General features: G+C 41.4%; 1 protein-coding gene across 7 annotated transcripts in view; it reads left to right on the top strand.

The window, feature by feature from the left end:
- NEDD4L (NEDD4 like E3 ubiquitin protein ligase) overlaps nt 1-21,279 on the top strand; it is a 356,397-nt gene that overhangs the window by 147,443 nt on the left and 187,675 nt on the right. The window contains exon 1 of one of the 7 annotated variants that reach the window (XM_032293597.1): nt 369-1,132. The exons of 4 other annotated variants lie outside the window; for them this stretch is intronic. The gene's annotated coding sequence lies outside the window, so the exon portion shown is untranslated. Of the gene's footprint in view, nt 1-368; nt 1,133-21,279 lie in introns of those variants that run through there. 2 more of the 7 variants (XM_032293599.1, XM_032293600.1) reach the window with 2 other exon arrangements.

Genomic DNA, 21,279 nt, shown 5'->3' on the forward strand with positions numbered 1-21,279 from the left:
TTCAAGGCTATTTCTACAAACAAGAACGCTGAAGGTGTGATAGGTCAAGCAGCTTGCTGCGTGTCATGATGCTAGTGGAGATGGGATTCAAAGCTAGTTTTGGCTGATGAAAATACAGGCTCATGACCGGGCGTGGTGGCTCATGCCTATAATCCCAGCACTTTGGGAGGGCAAGGTGGGTGGATCACAAGGTCAGGAGTTCGAGACCAGCCTGGCCTAGATGGTGAAATCCTGTCTCTACTAAAAATACAAAAATTAGCTGGGCGAGGTGGCACACGCCTGTAATCTCAGCTACTCGGGAGGCTGAGGCAGAAGAATCACTTGAACCCAGGAGGCAGAGGTTGCAGTGAGCTGAGATCAGTCCATTGCACTCCAGCCTGGGCTATAGAGCAAGACTCTGTCTCGAAAAGAAAAGAAAATACAGGCTCATGCCCTGTATGTGAGGATCGTGGGACAGTTATTTAAACAGTTATCTAGAGGAGCTTCCTTATTGCCTTGAATATTTTTCCTTTTAACATTGCTATGGACATCTAGGAAAAAATGCTGTTGATATTCCAAAAGGGGCATTCCATATGCCTGAGAGGGATCCCTGAGGCTCGAGGGTCACCTGGGCCAAGCCAGGTATACACACTTGTCATGGCAAGCTGGCTGTTACCATAACTTCCCTGGTATTGTTTTGCTGCAAGGACAGCGTTGTGGGGCTGTGGTTTGAATTGCTTTTTTGTGCCTCTTGAATACACAAAGTTCCTCCTATAGTCATTGGCTCTGCTGCCTCTGATGAGGCACTTCCTTGTTCCCCACATTTGAATTTGCTCCCGATTCGAGAGAGGCAGGCATCCGCGGCAGCAGCTTCCAACCCAGACAGGCTTCAGTGGCGGGAGGGTGCCCCGGTGGGTGGGTGGCTGGCTGCTCGGGGCCCTACCTGGGCGGGAGCTGCTGCAGAGCCCTCCCCACGGGGCCTCCCCAGCACAGCACCTCCCGCTCCAGGCTGTTGGTTACCTGGCCGGGAGCTGGCAGAGACCAGGATTTCTCCTCGCCACCGCCGTTGCTGTTGTCAGGGGAAACAGACCATCTGCATGTAGACCTGCCTCTCTCTCCCCACTTCAGACGAGCTCTTCCTGCCGGGAATCTGGTAAGTGGCACGGAAGGTTCCGTTCCCCTTATGACTCGATTTGTGCCCACAGCATCAGGACAGTGTTCTCTTACCTCGGATCCATCAGCTTTAACCTATATAGGCAGGATTTGGGGGCTTATTTGAACTTGCTTGCTTTCTTTTTAAAATGTCCATTAGACAGTTTTTGCATGCTTCAAAATCAAAAGGCGGCACAGTGAAGAATTATAATTATTCACGTATTTAACCTGTGTCATCTTCTTGGCAACCTCTTTTCTTCAGGGTGGTGCACCGAAAAATTACACAGATAATGCCCTGGTGCCTCTCCCCCCTCTTATGAATAAATTACTGCATTTGTCATCACTGTGTTCTTGAAATGTCAAAAATAGACACTGTGAAGGAATCTGTCATGCAGAGTTCAGAAATGTTCAGATTTCTGAGTTCAAAACCACAGGTGAAGCAAGGACAGATCTTTTATTTAAGATTTGATTCTTTTTAGGCTTCATTGTGAATTAAGTTCAATTTAGAGCATAGCTAATGCAGTCAGCCAGCTCGTGATGGGACGGGCATACTTCTCTATTGTTTTACTTTTACCTCCTGGGATACACACACCTTCTCATTTGTTTTCTAACCTTTACAGGAAATACCTGGGGATGAGTCACATGATCCCTAACTTAAGTTTTTACATGTATTCACACAGATTAAATGATTTTGCTCTTAAACGGATAAACGTGCAGTTAGGAACTTGAAAAAATTGTAAATGAGGTGCCTGATCATTACTCATTGTCTTTGCCCCCATTCTTCAGCCCTCAAACATACAAACTTTTATTCCCTTTAGGAGAAAATAAAACTGGCATGTATGTTTTCCTTTAAGGTAAAGACTACCCATGTTATATACTATTAAAAAAGATGTAGAAATTAATCTGTTTCTTCGACCTAATCTAACTAGCAGGGATAATTCAGCTCTACTTTTCTGTTCTCTCTGTGTTTTAACATCAGCCACAGATAATACTCTCTGGTAAACATATAACTTGAGGAAAATTGAATTAGGTTAATGCTGGAATAGAAAACCAGGCCAGTGCCTGTTCTTTTTGGATGATTCTGTATAAACAATGAGAAAGTCTCAGGCTGCCTTAAACAAAGGCTGAGATGGGAGCTCCTGGTGGTTTTTATGAGGGGAAGAGGAGATGGTGAGGAGGAGGGCGCTGAGCATGTGCAGCAACTTGAAGCATGTCAGAAAGAACGTTTGCCAGAAACCTTCAAAACTGTGGCAGCCGGTAATGTGTGAAATTGAACTTCTGACCCCGCTTGCTTGATGGCGACGACTTCTTGTGCTTGAGAACTGTGTGGCATTGGGTCCCTGGAATTGGGCAGAACAGCGAAGTGGTTTAGTGAATAGGGAAGTGCCTTCCTTTTTGGGTGGGACTTGCCATGATAGAGCCTGAGCCATCACCTTAAAAGGAGATGTTTCTATTGAGAAATGGAAAATTGGCGAGACAAACGCCATAAACCTGAACCTGTTTATAATTCCTTACCTGTAAGCTGCTTCACATGAAAGGTGATGGTTCTACTTCATAAGGACGAGGAAGAACAGCACATCAACCTGAGGGAATGGACTGTGGCTATGGGTGTGAGCAGCTTTGCAAGGAGGAAACGGAGTCCCCTCCTGAGACGCCCCCATTTGCTTCTGCTCCTTCCTTGCCATTGATGTGCCCTTCTCCTGAAATGACCCAAACCTGTGTTTGGCAACAAGAGGCTATGCCTTGATCCAAATGCATTTTTCAACTTGTGAACTCTTGCCTATTGCCAAGGGGCCTGAGCACCTGGTTAATGATCTTTAATGTAAATGATGCTTTGCTGGGTTAGTATGCACAGGCCTAGCTCCGTGGTCCTCCCATGTGATCCGTTCCCTGCCAGCCACCTGCCCACCTGTAGGAACTGGGCATGGCTAGTTTTCTCTTTATGTGCTCTCTTTGCCTTGGATGGAATTTGGGCTGAGACTGATGGGGTGGAACCAAAGCTTTTCAGCAGAAGAGAGAAACTGCAGAGCAGCCTGTTGGGCTGAGGGCTTGAGGGTGGTGATTGGGTCCCTAAAATCCGAGGACCTTCTGGTGAGCCTTTTCCTGAGCCTGCTTGAGGGAAGGCACTGCCCACACTCTCTCCGGTGGGTGGGAGTGGGGGTGGCAGTAGCTGATCAAAGGCTCTCACCTACAAGTGATAATGGCTTGGGTCTCTTCAGCAACCACCTGCCTTCTTCACCTTTCTGCTCTGACACCCGTTGGCACCCTGCCATAAAGGAAAGAGCTGTCTGGATGGCCTAGTAGCCGTAGGGTAGGTAAAGTTAGCCATGTTTTCTGACCTAGATCTGTGATGGTGGTATTTCTGCATGTTCATGTTGAGACCTTTTCAAAGATGAAAAAAAGCTTTCAGAGCTACAAAAATGACAGGTGGCCCTTTTTAAAAATTTATTTTAAGAGACAACTTTTAAACCACTTTAAAAAAAATTGGATGGCACCATCCTGCAGCCTATCAGATTTCCCTTGAGAGCTGTTGATTATTGGCTTATTTCTTGCTACCTCCAATCCCAAATTAAGCAGAGTGACATATAAGAAGCTGGGAACATCAGCCTAAAGCATTTTTCAGGTATGTCCTTCACAACTGGATCTTTCCTATCCCTGGCACTAATTTTCTTTTAGGGAATGGGGCTATTTTAATTGCTGGTGGCAAAAGGATTCCTGGGCAGTGTGTTCATGGTCCTCAAGGGTGGAATGTGGGGGACCTGAGGGACACACCATGGTTATGGGTTGTCTGTCTTGGCCTCTTTCCCAGACCAGATTCTGCCTCATGCTTGATTGGTTTGACTGCTAGTTATAGAATCTGATGTTTACTTTAGCATCCTAGGATGGAAAGGGTTAAGAATGATTTCTAATTTGAATTCCTTGTTTCTAGGGATTTATTAAACCTATACATTACATTTATTTTAAAAAAGCACTAATTCATAATAGCTCACAGAAACAACTATGATTTGGCTTCTTTGGCTTTTTTTTGTTGTTTGTTTTTTTGAGATGGAGTTTTACTCTGTCACCCAGGCCTGGAGTGCAGTGGCACAGTCTCCATTCATGGCAACTTCTGCCTCCCAGGTTCAAGCAATTCTCCTGCCTCCTATATAGCTGGGATTACAGACGCCTGCCACCACAGCTGACTGATGTTTGTATCTTTAGTAGAAATGGGGTTTTGCCATATTCGTCAGGCTGGTCTCGAACTCCTGACCTCAGGTGATATGCCCACCTCGGTCGTCCAAAGTGCTGGGATTACAGGTATGAGCCACCGCGCCCAGCCTTCTTTGGTTTTCATATTGATTGTATTTTCTGAGACAAATACTCATGTATATAGTCTAATAAAAGATGTTTTAAAATGTTGTTTAATCCACATTGACACTATAGAAATCTTGTTATATTTCTCTATATCATAAATTACTTAAAGCTAAATGTCCCTTGTGAGAGAGAAGGCAAAACTGCTACTGGTCTCCCCACAAGGGACATTTGACACTGTCTGGGGACATTTTCGGTTGTCATATTTGACGGGGTGGGGTGAGACTGGCAAGCATCTAGTGGTAGAAGCCTGGGTGCTGCTTCAGTTTCCTCACTACACAGGGTGGCACCTGCCACACAGCCTAAAGTGTCAGTTGTGGTTGGCCAAATAAGAAATGCCGTGAAACACCAGGCGAGGTGGCTCACACTTGTAATCCTGGCACTTCAGGAGGCTGAGGCATGAGGATTACATGAGCCCAGAAGTTCAAGACCATGTTTAGGTGTAAGTTCTCTGAAGCGGTGATTCTGAGGCTGTGTAGATCAAGTTGGTTTGTTGAAGAGCTGACTCTGCTATTTCATCCAACATCTGCATTTTTCTTTAGCTAAGGATGCCTTGAGAAACATTTTAGTCTTTTAGGCTTGAATTTGTTATTTGCTTAATAGCCTTCCTATGGTTGAATTTAAATGGAAAGAATTGCATCTTGCAACAGGAAAAAGAACATTAGGGAAAAACTGAGGAAATGGAAATAAAGTATGGAATTTTGTTAATGATAAGTCAACGTTGTTGCATTAGTTGTGAGACTGTCCTGAACTAATGTGGATCTTAATAATAGGGGAAACTGGCTTCAGGGTACATGGGGACTCTATGATATCTGCAATAATTTTCTAATTCTGAAACAAAAAAAGTTTATTAAAAAAGCACAAACAAAATTGCCGCCATTTTGTTAACAGATGTAGTGATCAGTCTTACTGTTTTTCTTTGAAATAGTCTGCTGCAAAGTTAGGTTCTTTGTTATCTCGGCTGTCTGTTCAGGGTAGCCACCAAGTGGCTTCTTCAAAAATGTGCCCAGATAATTTTGAACCATTTCAAACCATAGTATGTGATTTTAATTTATTTTCCATTGCACTCACTCATTTCTGGGTTGTATATTGAGAAGACTAGACAGAATTTTCAGGTTTAAAAAGTTACATTAACAGATAATGTATTTGTAGGTGCCAGTTGAAATACTGTCAACTGGAAATGCTACCGGCAATGTGCTAGTTGGACAGTGAGACTTGTCCCATTTTTTTTTGCTGGGTGACAGCTATTACTGCCTCAGGGAGGCTGGATTTAATGCCTCTGATAGCCAGAATAAGTAATTGTGGCTTCTGGGTCCATAAGCCACAAAATACATACACAGACCTATTTTAATTGATGATGTCATGAAATACACTATGTTTGTATTAAGATAACATAGATACATTACGAAACAAGGTTAAAAATTAGTATGGATCTTTAAAATACTACTGGAGACTGTTGGCTTTAGGTTCGTGAACCCCATCCTTGCCCCACACTCCTGTTAGTGGGGCTACAAGAGGAGAAAGTATGAAAAGCACTGGACTTGGAGATTTAAAGAACTTGAGCTGGAATCAATTTGAGTCACTTACCTTCAGTACAGGCGGGCAGAGTGGTCATCTTGCAGTTTTGTTGTGAACACAGAATGAGATCATATAAAATGTACTTGAATACAGTGAGATCTGTACAGATGCTGAATCTATTACTTTGCAGTAGGAGTCCGGTGTGGTCCCACTTCCCCACTTTCTTACCTACTTGTATTTTAGATCTTTTATATGTTGATATTCACTTTTGGTGGACTAAGGCTGTCTTCATTGCAAACCTGGACACTCTTGCATTATTGCTCAGTGTGTGTACGTTAATGTTAGATAAAGATTAGGCTGGTGTGTTGGCTCACGCCTATAATCCCAGCACTTTGGGAGGCTGAGGCGGGCAGATCACTTGAGGTCAGGAGTTCGAGCCCAGCCTTGCCAACATGGTGAAACCCCATATCTACTAAAAATACAAAAATTAGCCGGGTGTGGTGGTGTGGTGCCTGCCTGTAATCCCAGCTACTTGGGAAGCTGAGGCAGGAGAATCACTGGGACCTGGGAGGCAGAGGTTGCAGTGAGCCAAGACTGTGCCACTGCACTCCAGCTTGGGTGACAGAGTATGACCCTGTCTCAAAACAAAAAATAACCACAACCCTAAAAAAGCAGATTTGGAAAGCCATTTTTAAATTATACTTCAAACATATACCAAAGAGAACATAACATGAGAACAAGCAGCATAATGAAACCCCATCACTCAGCTTCAACCATTGTTGACGTTTTGCTACTGAAGGCAGTTAAATATTTCTTGGCAGTCCTTTTTTATTTAGCTTATACCATCAGGGATGAGCATAAAAACAGGTTTCAAAGTCAGGTGAAATAATGTTTCTCTATGTGAGTTCACCACTAACTCGATACATAGTGTATGTTTCAATTTGTTTTTTCCAAATTTAATTCTCATTTTAAGTTAGACAAAACACTGGCCAAAACCTAACTATGCTAATTAGATATATTAAGGCCGCTTTCCATCCCTGTCCCCTTGTAGGTAACCATCTTTATTTGTTTTGGGGTTATCCCGCCTACATTGCCCTTTTTGGAAAGAGTATGGATATATTTGTATTCCCTCTTACTCACAAAGCAGCACATGGTACATACTGTTCTGAGTCCTGGTTTTTTGTTTTTTTCTCCCCCCCCCCCCCCCACCACTTAACACTGTATCCTGGAACTCAGTGAACGTCAGTATACAGAGAACTCCCTTGTCTTTTTATAGCTCCCTGCTATGGGCCTATGGAAGTTCATTCAGTCAGGCTCCTATTGATGGACACTTGAGTTATTCCCAGACTTGTCCATTGTTTTGCAATAAATAGCCCTGGGCATATGTCATTCGGTATTTTTGTAGAGGCATTCCAATAAAAATAAGTCAATTCTTCTTCTCCTGCCTTGAAGAGTGCAGCTTCTCAGTAACTTTTTATTTTCTGAAGCTCTGTCCTCCTCTTTAATCCCTGATTTAAGAGGTGCAGCTCTTCAGGTCGTAAACCTTTCTTCTTGCCTCAAGTTTTTAAAGCTACAAAGGAATCTAAGAGATCCCTCTTGTTTTACAGCTAAAGGACCTGAGACCAGGAAACAAGGTCTCCTGTTCCCCGCCTGGCAGGTGATACTCTTTTTGTTAAACTCTCATTCCCTCTGCCTATCATTGGCCAGGCTGTCGTCCAGGACAGTGCTTCTCAAAGTGTGGTCCATGGGCAGCAGGGTCCCTGGAGCTTGTCAGAAATGCACAATGTCAGGCCCTGCTCCAGAGGAGCTGAGTTACAGTCTGCCAATTACTTGATTCCCTGGGTGATTCATGCACAGACTGGAGAAGCACTGGACTGGTAACTTTCTCCAGAAGAGCATGCCACAACCGTTTGTAAACAGGGATGGTGCAGGTTCCTTTTCAACATGTGGATTTGCTCTTCATCCTGGTGCATTCCCCCAGCCTGCCTGTCTTGTTCCACCCCAACCTCCCCTGGAAGGGGTTCAGACTTGATCCTTTGGGTAGTAGGGTCTTTCTTGGATAGCATTGCCTTCCATTCCTGCTGCATACATTCAACACAATCTTCATCCTTCTGCATTTGTCTCTGATGTGTCATACTCCTTTTGCTTGACAAGTGCCCTTGCTTGATTCATTTTCTCATCATTTGTGTTAGGGGCCTTAAAATGCTTGCTAGTGTATATGCTACCATGTAAGTTGCTTTACTGCTACTGTGAGGTGTGTCCATGTGTGCACATCCACCTGTGTTCATAACTGATCATATTGGGCGTCAGTTCATACTTTTTCTTTTTTTTTTTGGTAAAGAGACAAGTTTTTACTGTGTCACCCAGGCTGGAGGGCTGAGACACAGTTCTAGCTCACTGCAGCCTCAAGCTCCTGAGCTCAAGTGATCCTCCCACCTGGACCTCCCAAGTAGCTGGGACTATAGGAACACACCGCCACACTGGCTAATTTTTTTAATTTTTTGTAAATACGCAGTCTCACTGTGTTGCCCAGGCTGGTCTAGAACTTGTGGCTTCAAGCCATCCTCCCACCTTAGCTTTCCAAAGTGCTGGGATGATAGGTGTGAGCCACATGCCTGGCCCTCAATGCATGCTTACATATACTTAAATAAAAACTTAATGCAAATTACTTCGTAAATTATCCACAAACTGACTTGGCAGCTACAGTGACTACAAGTAGTAAAACCACTGTCATAATAAAAATTATTTATTGTTAGATTTAGTATTTCAAATCTCTTACATTTCAGTTAGGAAGGTCAATTTTTGGGAAGTGGTGGTAATAATCTAAGTATATCTAGACTCAGTGATGAGGACTAGTTTACTGTAGGGGAGATTTTAGCATAACAGTATTGAATGTTGGTAAATGTATAGGGGTTTTCTTTTTAAAGACAGCTTTTTATACAAAGAAACAGATGATCTTTTTTCTTTTCTAAACGATGTTAGCTATACCCAAATTAGTAAATGTTAAAATAACCATGACTGGTGAAAACATTTTGCAATTTTTTTTTACTTTTTTTATAATTAAATGAAATTCTCCATTTGGTAGTTGATCTCTCAGATAAATTAAGTCTTGCCAGACTGTCTGAGAAGACTAGTGAATCAGACCCTAAAAACTTGTAGCATTTGAAAAATAACAACGGCGTACTGCAATTTATAAGGGCATAATTAGAAAAACTTTTTCGGTCTTAAGATTTGTACTCACCACCCTGGTTTTAGAGAATCCCATTCATTCCAAGTGCTGTGAAAAAGTCGCTGCTTTTAGCCACAGAAAATAACCAGTTTAATAGAATGACTTGTAATAAAAATTTGACCATTTTGACTCCAAAAGCCTAGCTGACCAGGCGAGGTGGCTCACGCCTGTAATTCCAGGACTTGGGGAGGCGGAGGCAGGCGAATCACTTGAGGTCAAGAGTTTGAGCCCTACCTGGCCAACTTGGTGAAGCCCTGTCTCTACTAAAAATATGAAAATTAGCCAGGTGTGGTGGAGCATGCCTATAATCCCAGTTACTCGGGAGGCTGAGGCAAGAGAATTGCTTGAATCTGGGAAGTGGAAGTTGCAGTGAGCCAAGATTGAGCCATTGTACTCCAGCCTGGGTGACAGACTGAGATTCCTTCTTAAAAAAAAAAAAAAAAAAAAAGCCTAGTTCACTTTATTCCCAGATCTGTCTGTACTTTGTAGGCACAGATACATTTACAAAATAATTAGTGGTGATTTTCTTATTCACAATAAGCAGTTATTTTGCTTTCCATGTGTATGTGACAAGGTGGTTATGTGGAGTACATAAAGGAGTAAAGTAAATCCCTTGACTTCAAGATGCTTACAGTCTAATAGAAACCTTGACATTTCTCCTGGTCAGGTTTTTCTTGGGATAACTCCAACCAAATGAATGAGCAGCTGTCTAATAAATGAAAATTACCCTTGTCACTTTCCTTAACTTTATGTTGATTGGTAACAGGTTATGATGCATGGGAATTGCTTACGCTTCTGAGTTTTAGTCTTTTAAAAATAGGTTTAGATATTCTATCACGTTCGTCACATTAGACACACATTACATAAAAGGTTTTATGTGTATTGTAGCTCCTTCTGAGGGTTACCTATGTGAATGTTTAAAAAAAAAAAAAAAACGAAAAGATTCTATAAAAAGCACTAGAGAAGCTGTCAAATGGTTTGTGAAACAAAATGAAACTCTCCATCTCTGAAATCTGACAAAGTATGATGAAGAAGGGAAAAAATAGATCAAAAAATGGCAGGAAAGGAACTCAGTGCCCAACCAGGATTAAAGCAGAATGTGGATCAGATCCAGACACCTAATAGTCTGTGAGCATCTCGATATGGGAGATGTTCAACTCACTGAATAAATTTTATCAATAACCACAAGATATTCTAAGATCTACAAAGTAGAGTAAGCAGTATAGAATCAATTAAAGGTATTCTCTTTATTATGTCTTATTTATGTTTCCTGTTTTTGAGGTTACTCTTCCTTTTAATTAATTCCTAATGAACTAATATAGTTTTGTGGTCACCAACTTCTAGCTAGTACATGCACACTTGTGGGTTGGGAGGAGAATGAGCAGTAAAGCTCTGAACTAATAAGCCAAGTAGTCTGTTGTATTCACAAATAGCCAAAAGAATAACAGAGATTAAAGAAAGGTAAATATAGCCACCTGGCAAAAATATTTACCCTTTTTAAAATGATGGAAGTTATATATAGAAGAAATGTTTTTGGTAAAAATATTTGAAAGTTTGTTTTATAATCATAAGAAGCTTGGGTTATTTTGACTAGGGTGTTGTGTATGTGTGTGTGTGTGTGTGTGGTGAGGGGGAGAGAAGGAGGGAGGCCAGCAGCTGGCAGGGACTGTGGATTGTGTCAGTTAGGAGAGGGAAATGAGATGATTAGTAAGAATAGAAGACATGTAGGAAGCCCGATCTTGAAATTTCAGGGCTATTCATTAGTCATTAGTGGAAGATTTAATGGGGAAATGGTAGAAACCACCAGTAATTAAGAAATAAAATTATTGTTAAAAAACTGTCACAAGCAGGCCAGATGTGGTGGTTCTCACCTGTAATCCCAGCACTTTGGGAGGCCAAGGTGGGCCGATCACCTGAGGTCAGGAGTTTGAGACTAGCTGACCAATACGGTCAAACTCTGTCTCTACTAAAAATAGAAAAATTAGCCAGGCGTGGTGGTGTATGCCTGCAATTCCAGCTATTTGGGAGGCTGAGGCAGTAGAACCTATTGAACCGGGAGATGGAGGTTGCAGTGCGCTGAGATCACACCACCGCACTCCAGGCTGGGCAACTGAGTGAGACTCCATCTAAAAAACAAAAACAAAAACAAAAAACCCCCAAACTTTCAGCATGAGAGTAGCTTGCTTCAGCTCAGAAACATCAGTTGAAGATTATACCAAGTTTTCCAGTCAAATGTAACCAGTTTACGGAGCTGGGTTTGCACGGGTCTGAACCTCCCTTCCTCAGGTGTAAACTCTTGGAGGCAGCATGCCACTTAAGGTGCAGCGGAATTCATCTTTGCCAGACATGGTAACATATCCAGAGAGATCTGGCACCACAGCTTAAGATATGTGGGAGAAATAATATGCAAAAAATGGAAAGAGCACAAGTAAGAGAAGAGAAATCCATAAAAGTGGTAAGTAACAGAATTGCTGGCTGAGGTTGGAAGCATTAAGTGTGTGGGTGTTTGTGGGAGGCATGGTGGTCTCCTGTTCCTTGACCTCATTGGGCAAATATCACCGCACAAACGTGCAGGCGGGAATCAATTGCATCCCCACCTGGGTACCTCCATAGGCTGTTGGGATACACCACTTACTACAGTGTGATGGAATATGGGGCGATCCAAAGGTACTCAGTTCTCCCACCCATCCTGTGCACAAGAAAAAGCCCCTTGAATTATGTCTCCCCTCTTGCCCTTTGCAAGGTGAAAATGCACATTTTCTCATCTACTCTTTTCTCTTTAAGCTTTAGCATACGGTTGTTTGCTAAGAATGGAATCAGAGAGAATATTTTCACAAGGAAGTGAAAGTTAAGTGCTTGAAAAAGATACAAGGATATCTAATAGTTCCAACCAGCCCTGTTTTATATTTTCACTGTGACAAGTAGCTGTATGTCATGGAACTTTGGAAAACAGATTGTTCCGTTTAATTTTCACAGATGAAAACCACAGTGCTGGGTGGGGGCCAGGCAGAGGGAAATCAAGCAAATACCTCATTTTAAAGATTTGGGGTTTTCTTCTGGGAAATTGCAAACCGTGCTTATTTATAGCCAATGCAGGGACCTTGACACTCTCTTACTTACAGTTCTGGAGTTGTAGGTTCCTCCCTGAAGACTGGGTGAAGGCAGGCAGGGTTATGTGCATAGGTGGGGGTGAGGGTAGACGGCCTGCAGGGTTGTTACTTCTAGTGTAATAGGAATATATGAAGGTACTTGGGCTGTTAGTCTTGTGCAGAACCAGCCATTAGGTTCTAAGAGACTTGATAGCTGAGGGTCCCTGGGCCCTGTTCCACCTTTTTAACATTTCTGTGACTTAGTAGCGGCAGTACTGTGCCCATCCCCCAGTGATGTTTGGGGTACAGTTCTACCCTTGGCTGTGGCTCCGCGCTCACTCACGTGTGTCGTCTGAAATCTGGCTCTTGATCAGGATCTGAGGTTGCTTACGCAGGATCCAATTCAGGTTTCTTATTCATGGTAGGTGGAACTTGGGAACTTTCCCCCCAAAAGTTGACATAACTTAAAGAGAAGGGAGGTATATTGAGACCAGCCTGGCCAACATGGCGAAACTCCGCCTCTACTAAAATTACAAAAATAGCTGGGCATGGTGGCGAGCACCTGTAGTCCCAACTACTCAGGATGCTGAGGCAGGAGAATCACTTGAACCCCTCGGGGCAGAGGTTGCAGTGAGACAATATCACGCCACTGCACCCCAGCCTGGGTGACAGAGCGAGACTCTATCTCAAAAAGAAAGAGCAGACTGGTACTATTTCCTCACTGGTCTCAGAAACCCTTGAGAACATGAAGTGGTTTATACCACCAAAGAGTTCCTTTATAATGGGGGTTTAATATAATAGTAAAATGTTATTCACTGGGATTCACTCAGGGGAAAGAATTCAGGAACAAAGTGAAAAAATTAAATATGAACATTGTCATTTTGGTTCTAGTTTTTATAAGGACTTATGGTAGCAATCCAAATAGAAGTATGTGCTCTAACAGATAAATTATTAGCACGTTGGTTGTTTACATATGAGTCAGGGCGTCTAAAATTCGTTCCCATAAGTAGGTTGAACCTCCTTCTCAGCCTGTTGTCATAAGGTCTAAAAATGGAAACGTGAGTCCAAACTCTTTCCAGATCATAAAAATAATTCTGAATTAGTAGAGCATAAATGAATGTGATTTTATTCGAGTGTCATTTTCAAGTTCCCCAGGCCAGGTTGAGACCTTTTAAGTCTTCTAAAAATTCCCTGCAGTGAGGATTAAGAAAATAGTAGCAGCTTTGCTTCTGGCTTTAGACGGTTTTCTAATGAGGTCAGAGCCTCTCACCCTGAGAGAAGCAGACTCCCTTTGCCCCTTCGGCGTTGGCTTTTGAGAATTGCTGTCTGAAGTTATCGTATAGACAAGGTCACTTCTTAAAAGGGTACATTTCTGAACCTGGAGAAAGAGTGGGATCTGAATTATGGGCCCTTCTGATTAACAGAGCTGTAGATCAAGCTGTGCTCAAATGCTCCGCAGATATATTAAGCCACATTTATGCATGAGTGAGCTCACTGTCGTGACCTGGGAGTGGATCTTTGCTGATTCAAGATCCTGGGGTTCCTTCGAGTTGGAACACTGTCCTGATTCTAGATAGTTAATAGCAGTTTTAAAATTAGGTTAAATGTAGTTTGACTGCAGGATTAATTCTGATGGGAATTTTTGTTTGTTTGTTGGTTAGTTATTTTAAGCCTGAATATGAACCCAAATATTTTTCCCAAAATGTGAAATGAAGAGTGAAAACCTAACAACAGGATAAGAAAGATGATAGAGAAGAGAAAATAGCTCAAATTTGGCCTGCACTCAGGAAATGGAAACAGTTCCCCCCATCCTCCTGCCTCTCTTCCTCCTGCCTCTTCCCCTCCCCCTCGCCTCTTCTTTCTGCCCACCCCCACTGTGGCCAATTTATTCATCCCCCTCCTCTTTTAGAATGCCAACAACTGGCCTATTAGTTTCATTGCTTACTTGCCTTGTGACTCATAACATTTTCATCTTAGGTATTTTTCTTTCTTGGTCTTGGTAAAAATTCTAAACATCGCAGAGCATATCACCTGGAGAAAAGAACTACTTTCATTATTAGTGAAGGCAAAAAATAAAGAATGGAGTCTGCATGCTAAGAAATTATAAAAAGATCAACTCATCAAAAAATGTAAAAACTAGGATGGAGGAATTAGGAGATGATAAGATTTAAAAGTTAAGTAAATCCAATAGCTGGCTATTTGAAATGGCCAATGAAGTAAACTCTCATCATCCTAACTTAGAAACAGAAAGAAATCATCCTAACTTAGAAATAGATAATAGGAATGAGAAAGGAGACACAGAGAGGTATCAGTAGACTTTATAGAAAAACATTACCTGTAACACATTTGAAAATATAGGGCGGACTTCTCAGGAAAACACAAATTACCAAAGTTGATTTAAGAAGCACGGAAAAGTTGAATAGACCAATTACTATAGAAGAGGTAAGAACGATGATTAAAAGTTACCATTGAGAAAGGCACTAGGAATCCATGGATTTCCAACTGAGGTGTGTTTTTTTTTTTTTTTTTGGAGACAGAATTTCGCTCTGGTTGCCCAGGCTAGAGTGCAATGGTGCCGTCTTGGCTCGCCGAAACCTCTGCCTCCCGGGTTCAAGTGATTCTCCTGCTTCAGCCTCCCGAGTAGCCGGGATTACAGGCATGTGCCACCATGCCTGACTACTTTGTATTTTTAGTAGAGATGAGGTTTCATCATGTTGGTCAGGCTGGCTTGAAAAATAGAAAATTTGAGTGTTATTTTTACTCTTATAAAACATGGAAAGATTCCCAGTTCATTTCATAAAACCAGCAAAATTTTAATTTAAAAATCTGATAAAAAATAAAAGTAAAGATCAATATTATTTATGAAAGCAAATGTAGAAATTTAAAATAATTTATTAAAAAACAGACTCTTGAGTGCATCAAAAAGCTAGTGCATTATAATCAGTATTTTCCAGTAATACCAGGGTCATTAACTATTAGAAACCCATCACTATCATTGATTGTTAATCATATAGAAGGAGAAGAATGTATTTCTAAGTCAGTAGAGACTAGAAAGCTATTTGAAAAAGTTTAGCAGCCATTCCTAGTATAGTACAATCTCAGAAAGTAAACTAGGGGTGAAAATAAATTACCTAAACATAAAGGCCGTATGTATGTATATACACACACACATACAGCAAATATTTTCTAAAAGACAGAACACTAAAACTATTCAATTAAAATTAGGAATGAGAGAAGAATGTCATCTTTTACAATTATTATTTAATATTATCTTAGAGGTTCTTATGAGTGGAGTAAGACAATGAAATATTCATATGTCTAGAAATCACAAGAGCCTCTAGTAAAAAATCTAAAATCAAAAGAAGAAATTGTCAAGGTAGCTGGACAAAAATATGTCCCTAGAAATTATCTTCTGTGTGTTTAGAAGATAAACACCTAGAAATAGAAGTTAAGTATTGCTTTCATGATAGCAGCAGATAACCTAGGAAGATACTGAACTAATACCTATAACCTTCATAGTGAAGAATGTGAAATATAATCTACAGAAATTAAAATGCATAATCTCTGAATGTATCTTATTACAAAATTAATAAGTAAATTTCTTGTGATTCCAATTAGAATTTCCAAAGTGGTGGGTTTTCTTTTTAGTTGAATAAAATAATCCTGAAGTCTTTATAGGAGAATAAATACATACTACCTGAGAGGAGCCAAGACAAATATGGAAAAGAAAACCAGTGAGGGCAGATTTGGCTTAGAAGTGATGACAGCATGCTAAGAATAAGTCTTCGTGATCAAAGCAATGTGGTATTGATCCAGAATTACATAAATAGTTCATTGGAACAGACTTGAGAATCTAGGACTGTGTCTCATTAAGTAAGAGAGAGAATGTATAACAAGATGATAGTTCAGTACTGTTGAGGATGGCACTGGCATAGCCAGATCTTTATCTGGAGTGGGGATGGGGGGAACAGCCCAGACCTCTATCTTATATCATGATCAGTAATAAATCCCAGAATCCTCAAACACCTAATAAGCAATGCAACTTTTACAAGAAAATAGAAGAACCTACTTTGTATAATCTTGGAGCAAGGGAGCATGTTTAAGCAGAATTTGATACGCACAAGCTATGCAAAGAGACACAATTTGAACATATATTTTATTTTTATTTGTTTATTCTTTGAGATGGTCTCACTCTGTCAGTCGGGCTGGAGTGCAGTGGCATATTCAGGGCTCACTGCAGCCTTGACCTCCCAGACTCAGGTGATTCTCCCACCTCAGCCTCCCAAGCAGCTGAGACTACAGGCAAGACCTACTGTATCAGTCAGCTCTCATGCTGCTAATAAAGATATACCTGAGACTGGGTAATTTATAAAGGAGAGAGGTTTCACAGTTTCACGTGGCTGGGGAGGACTCATAATCATGGCTGAAGGTGAATGAGGAGCAAAGTCACATCTTACGTGGCGGCAGGCAAGATAGTGTGTGCGGGGGAATTCCCCTTTATAACCATCAGATCACATGAGACTTATTCACTATCATGAGAGTAGCATGGGAAAAATCTGCCTTCTTGATTCAGTTGCCTTCCACCATGCCTTCCTCCCATGACCTGTGGGGATTATTACAATTCAAGGTGAGATTTGTGTGGAGGCAGGCTTTCACCATGTTGCCCAGGCTGGTCTTGAACTCCTGGGTTCAAGTGATCTGCCCGCCTCAGCCTCCCAAGTACTGGGATTAACAGGCATGAGCCACCACACGTATCCTGAATATATATTTTAACATATTTTAAAACTTTTCTATGGTAGAAGATATGTGATTAAGTCATAGATCAAGGAGGGATATTTGTAACAGACATGGGCTACCATCTGTAGTAAATAACTTACAAATTAAGAAAAACACAAAGGAAAAATGGACAAAGAATACTAATATGGAATTCACAGACCGCAAATGCAGACAGCCAGGAAACCTGTGAAAAACAGTTCATTTTTGCTAGGGAAATGCAGATTAAAACAACAATGAGATGTTACTTTAAACCCATCAGATTGGTAAAAATAGAGAAAAATACCACTTTTTGATAGCAAGGATATGGTGGAAGTGGTAAGTGGTATTATTTCTCATAATACTAATGGAAGTGTGAATTATCATGACCTTATTTGAAAAGCAGATGGGAGTGTATATTAAAATAAAAAACGACTATACCTTTCTTCTAAGCAGCCTTTGTCCTCGGTATCTGTCTTTTAGAAATAAAAGCATGTGCAAAGTCATATGGCTAACAATGTTTATTGTACCATTATAGTGGCAAAATATTGAAAATATGAAAGTTCATCAGTTGAAAAACGGCCAATTTATAGACTATTTGTGGATTACTTGTATGTAACATTAAGAGTACTGGAGCTGTGTCGGAGTTGGCTTTGGAGCACAGTTCTATGAGGTCGTGATGAATGAGAAGCAATGTGTAGAAAAATATGTAATATCTAGTTATAAAACAAAGACATATTCCTCCTGTGCCCATAGGTGTAAATGTGTGAGCGTGGAGAAAAAGATGAAAACGCTTCTTACATATGTTAAGCAGGGAGCGGGGTGGAGGTTAATGTGGAATGGTGTTAGAGTAGGGATGGCAGGGATTTCCAAGTCACCCACCTGTGATGAGTGTTAATCACATCCCATTTTTTCCTGTGAAAGAAGCTGCAGCACTGTAGTTTGAGGTTAAAAATACTGGCTCCTTCTCTTAAGTCTTGATTTGTTTTTCTTTAAAAATTTGACTCTGTTCTTGTTTTGATGCGCTGATACCCTCTTAGATTTTACAAGCATGTTAATTGTGCGTATTTAACGTTCTTCTTTGGTTCATTCTGAGACCCCATTTGCCTGCCCCTTTCACATCATTGATGGTTCTTGGTGGTCTGCTGGTCCTCCTCTTTGTGCCTCCTGTCGCCCTCTGTTCACGGGCATGTGCTAGGTCGAAGCAATACGTAGGGCCTGGCGGGATGGGCCAGGAGGCAGCCTTTCAGGTGTGTCTCCTGCATGGGCCTCCTCACTCTCTTAAGCTGCCTGCACTGCAGACTTAGCAGCCTTAGGACCACACTCCTGCTTTGGGCCACGTGAAGTGCAAGGTAGCACTGGGAAAAGCAGAGAGGAAATGAAGTTTTCGGATAAATCACCTGATCACTGCCCCAGGGTTAGTCACTGTAGCCCCTTGGATCTCCTGACTTTGTCTCTGGACTTGTTTCTTTTGGATTTCTGGCATCTGTAGAATACTACTTGTGCAGCAGCAGTCCCCTGGTTCTGCTTTTCTTTAGACTGTAGCCCAGACTGTTCATTTGATGATACTTTGTCTTGTTTTCCCAAGATTCTTATGGATGTGATATTTAGTCTGAATCAGAGAAAGAGAGAGGTAGAAATGTACACTCAGAGGGCCACTGATGGAAACTTCCATTGATCTCTCCAAGCCTTAGTGGGATCGTCTGTAGAGCAGGGGTAACAGTGCTTATCTGTTACTGTTAGGATTACTGTGAAGATTAAATGGTGCTCTAAAAAGACTTAGAACAGTGCTGTCATAAAGTAAGGATTCCATAAGTATTAGCTGCGTGTGTGTGTGTGTTTTAAATGGGATCTTGCTGGAGATACTAGATTGCAATGGAGCATTGGTACCAGTTTTTCCCCTAGTTAATAGATCTAGGATGTCTTCTGATGCCTGTCATGTTTTTAAAACTCTATGATGTTTCTTTTTTTTTCTTTTCTTTCTTTTTTTTTTTTTTTTTTTTTTGAGACAGAGTCTAACTCTATCGCCCAGGCGGCAGTGCAGTGGCGAAACCTCAGCTGACTGCAACCTCTGCCTCCCAGGTTCAAGTGATTCTTCTTCCCCAGCCTCTTGAGTAGCTGGGACTACAGGCATGCACCACCACACCCAGCTAATTTTTGTGTTTTTAGTAGAGACAGGGTTTCACCATGTTCCCCAGGCTGATCTCGAATGCCTGACCTCAAGTGATCCCCCTGCCTTGGCTTCCCAAGTGCTGGGATTACAGGTGTGAGCCAAAGCACCCAATCGGGTGTTTCTTGATGTATCTATGTATGAAAGTTTCTGTAGCTAAATTCCCATAGTTGAATTCCTGGATCAAAGAATAGGAACATTTACAATGTTCATAGACATTGGAAAATTGCCTTCTGTAGTACTGCACTGGTTTCCGCTGGCTGTAATGTTGATGAGAGTACCAGTTTTTCCCTAGACATTTTCCCTAAACATGAACCCATTTTATCAGTCTTTTCATCTCTGACATTATGGAAGGTAAAAACATCTCATTTTATGTCTTCAGTCTGTGAGGCCAAGTTTCTCTCTGTGTATCTGTATTTCCATTTTTATTCAGTGGCAACTCACATCCTTCTGTCAATTTCTCCTTTGACCTATTACTTTTTCATTGCTTAACAAGAATTCTTTGTAAAATGGACAGTTTAACTCCTCATCTGTCATATGCTTTTCTCATTTGATTTTTTGAATATCTTGTACACCTTTTAATTTTAACATTGTGCTTTTGTCTTTTCTATGGTGACTTGGAAAGCTAACAGCTACTTACAGCATAATTTCCTTCTGTTAAAAACAAGAAGGGATTTTCCCACTCTAATTGTGAAGATTGTACATTTTTCTAAGTCTGAAAATAAATTAGAGGAAAAAAATAACAAAGAACATCAGTCATTCTTAATATTTTGACATTTTCCTTTTAGTTGTCTTTTAGGAGAAAATGTTTATATATACTTAACATCATAACATAGATATAGCCTATTTTGGTCATTTATTCCAGTATGTAATATATGACAGTTTCTGAATGTGCAATATCTTATTCAATCATATCTGTTAAGCTTGTTTCCAGTTTTTCATTTAAGAGAGAAGGATACTGGGTGTATCTTTGTGCAAAACAAGATTTTTTTATTTTAAGTTGGATTCTGTTCCTGTGATACCTCCCTGGAAATGGGATTCCTAAATCAAGGAATATTAGGATTTAAATACTCTTGGTACAGATTGCCAATTTACTTTCCTAAGGTGTGGGACTAGTTTATGTTGCCATCAGCACAAAGACTTACTTTGCTATCATCGGAAGAGAAGAGAGCTGCCCTGAAGATTTGAGGGAGGAGCGTTCATGGAGAGGCGTGTGGAAGTGAGTTTGAGAAGCAGCCGGGAGGTGAATGGAGCTGGGGAAGGGAGAGGGTTCAGGGAAGAAGGCTGGAGGTGAAGTTAAAGGTGCCGTGGCTGTGTGGGTGCCGGGAAATTTGTATTTCCTGCTTAAGGTTGTGGTAAGCCAGCCTGGAGAGTTGCAAGAAAGGAGTGTCTTTGTGTGATTTATTGTTGCAAGCGAGAGTGGCCCAGAGGCCAGTTAGGAGGCTGTTGCAGAGGCTTAAGTGGGAGAGGATGGTTTGAACACCAGAATGGAAACATCCAGCATGGAGAGGAGTAGATGGTAGGGGATTAAATTTGGGGATGGAGTCCTTAGAACCTGCTGATAAACTGGATGTGTAAGAGAGAAAGGGAAGAGCAGAACTGAGGAAATTTCCTTTTGAACTGGCTGGACTGAGTTGCGATGGATGTGTTGGGGAGTGGTGAGGAGGCAGAATCGCTGCTCCTTTTAGGTCTAAGGTGTCTCTTAGACCTCCAAGTGGAAATGTGAAGATGATGGTAAAGGAGAATGGAGTGCAAAAGAGAGGCCAGAGTTGCCAGGCTTTTGGGAGTCATTTGCATTTAGATGGACTTTCCAGCCCAAGGGACTGGAAGACTTCACTAAGGTTGAGGTCTTTCTTTCCTGTGAAAATGTGATCAGGATCCTAAGTAACAGCCCTAAAAATTATACATTAGGAACACAGGGTTTCATAAATTAGGAAGCGTCTATAAGCTGCCAGGTTCTAAATGCTTGGAGGATACAAATCCTTGGGTCTTGTTGAGTGCTTTGAGCAGAAGAGGTACACCGTACTGTGTTTACTGAA

This window comes from Sapajus apella, unplaced genomic scaffold (assembly GCF_009761245.1).
Source record: "Sapajus apella isolate SASKATOON/1434 unplaced genomic scaffold, GSC_monkey_1.0 scaffold30, whole genome shotgun sequence".
NCBI classification, from domain to species: Eukaryota; Metazoa; Chordata; class Mammalia; order Primates; family Cebidae; genus Sapajus; species Sapajus apella.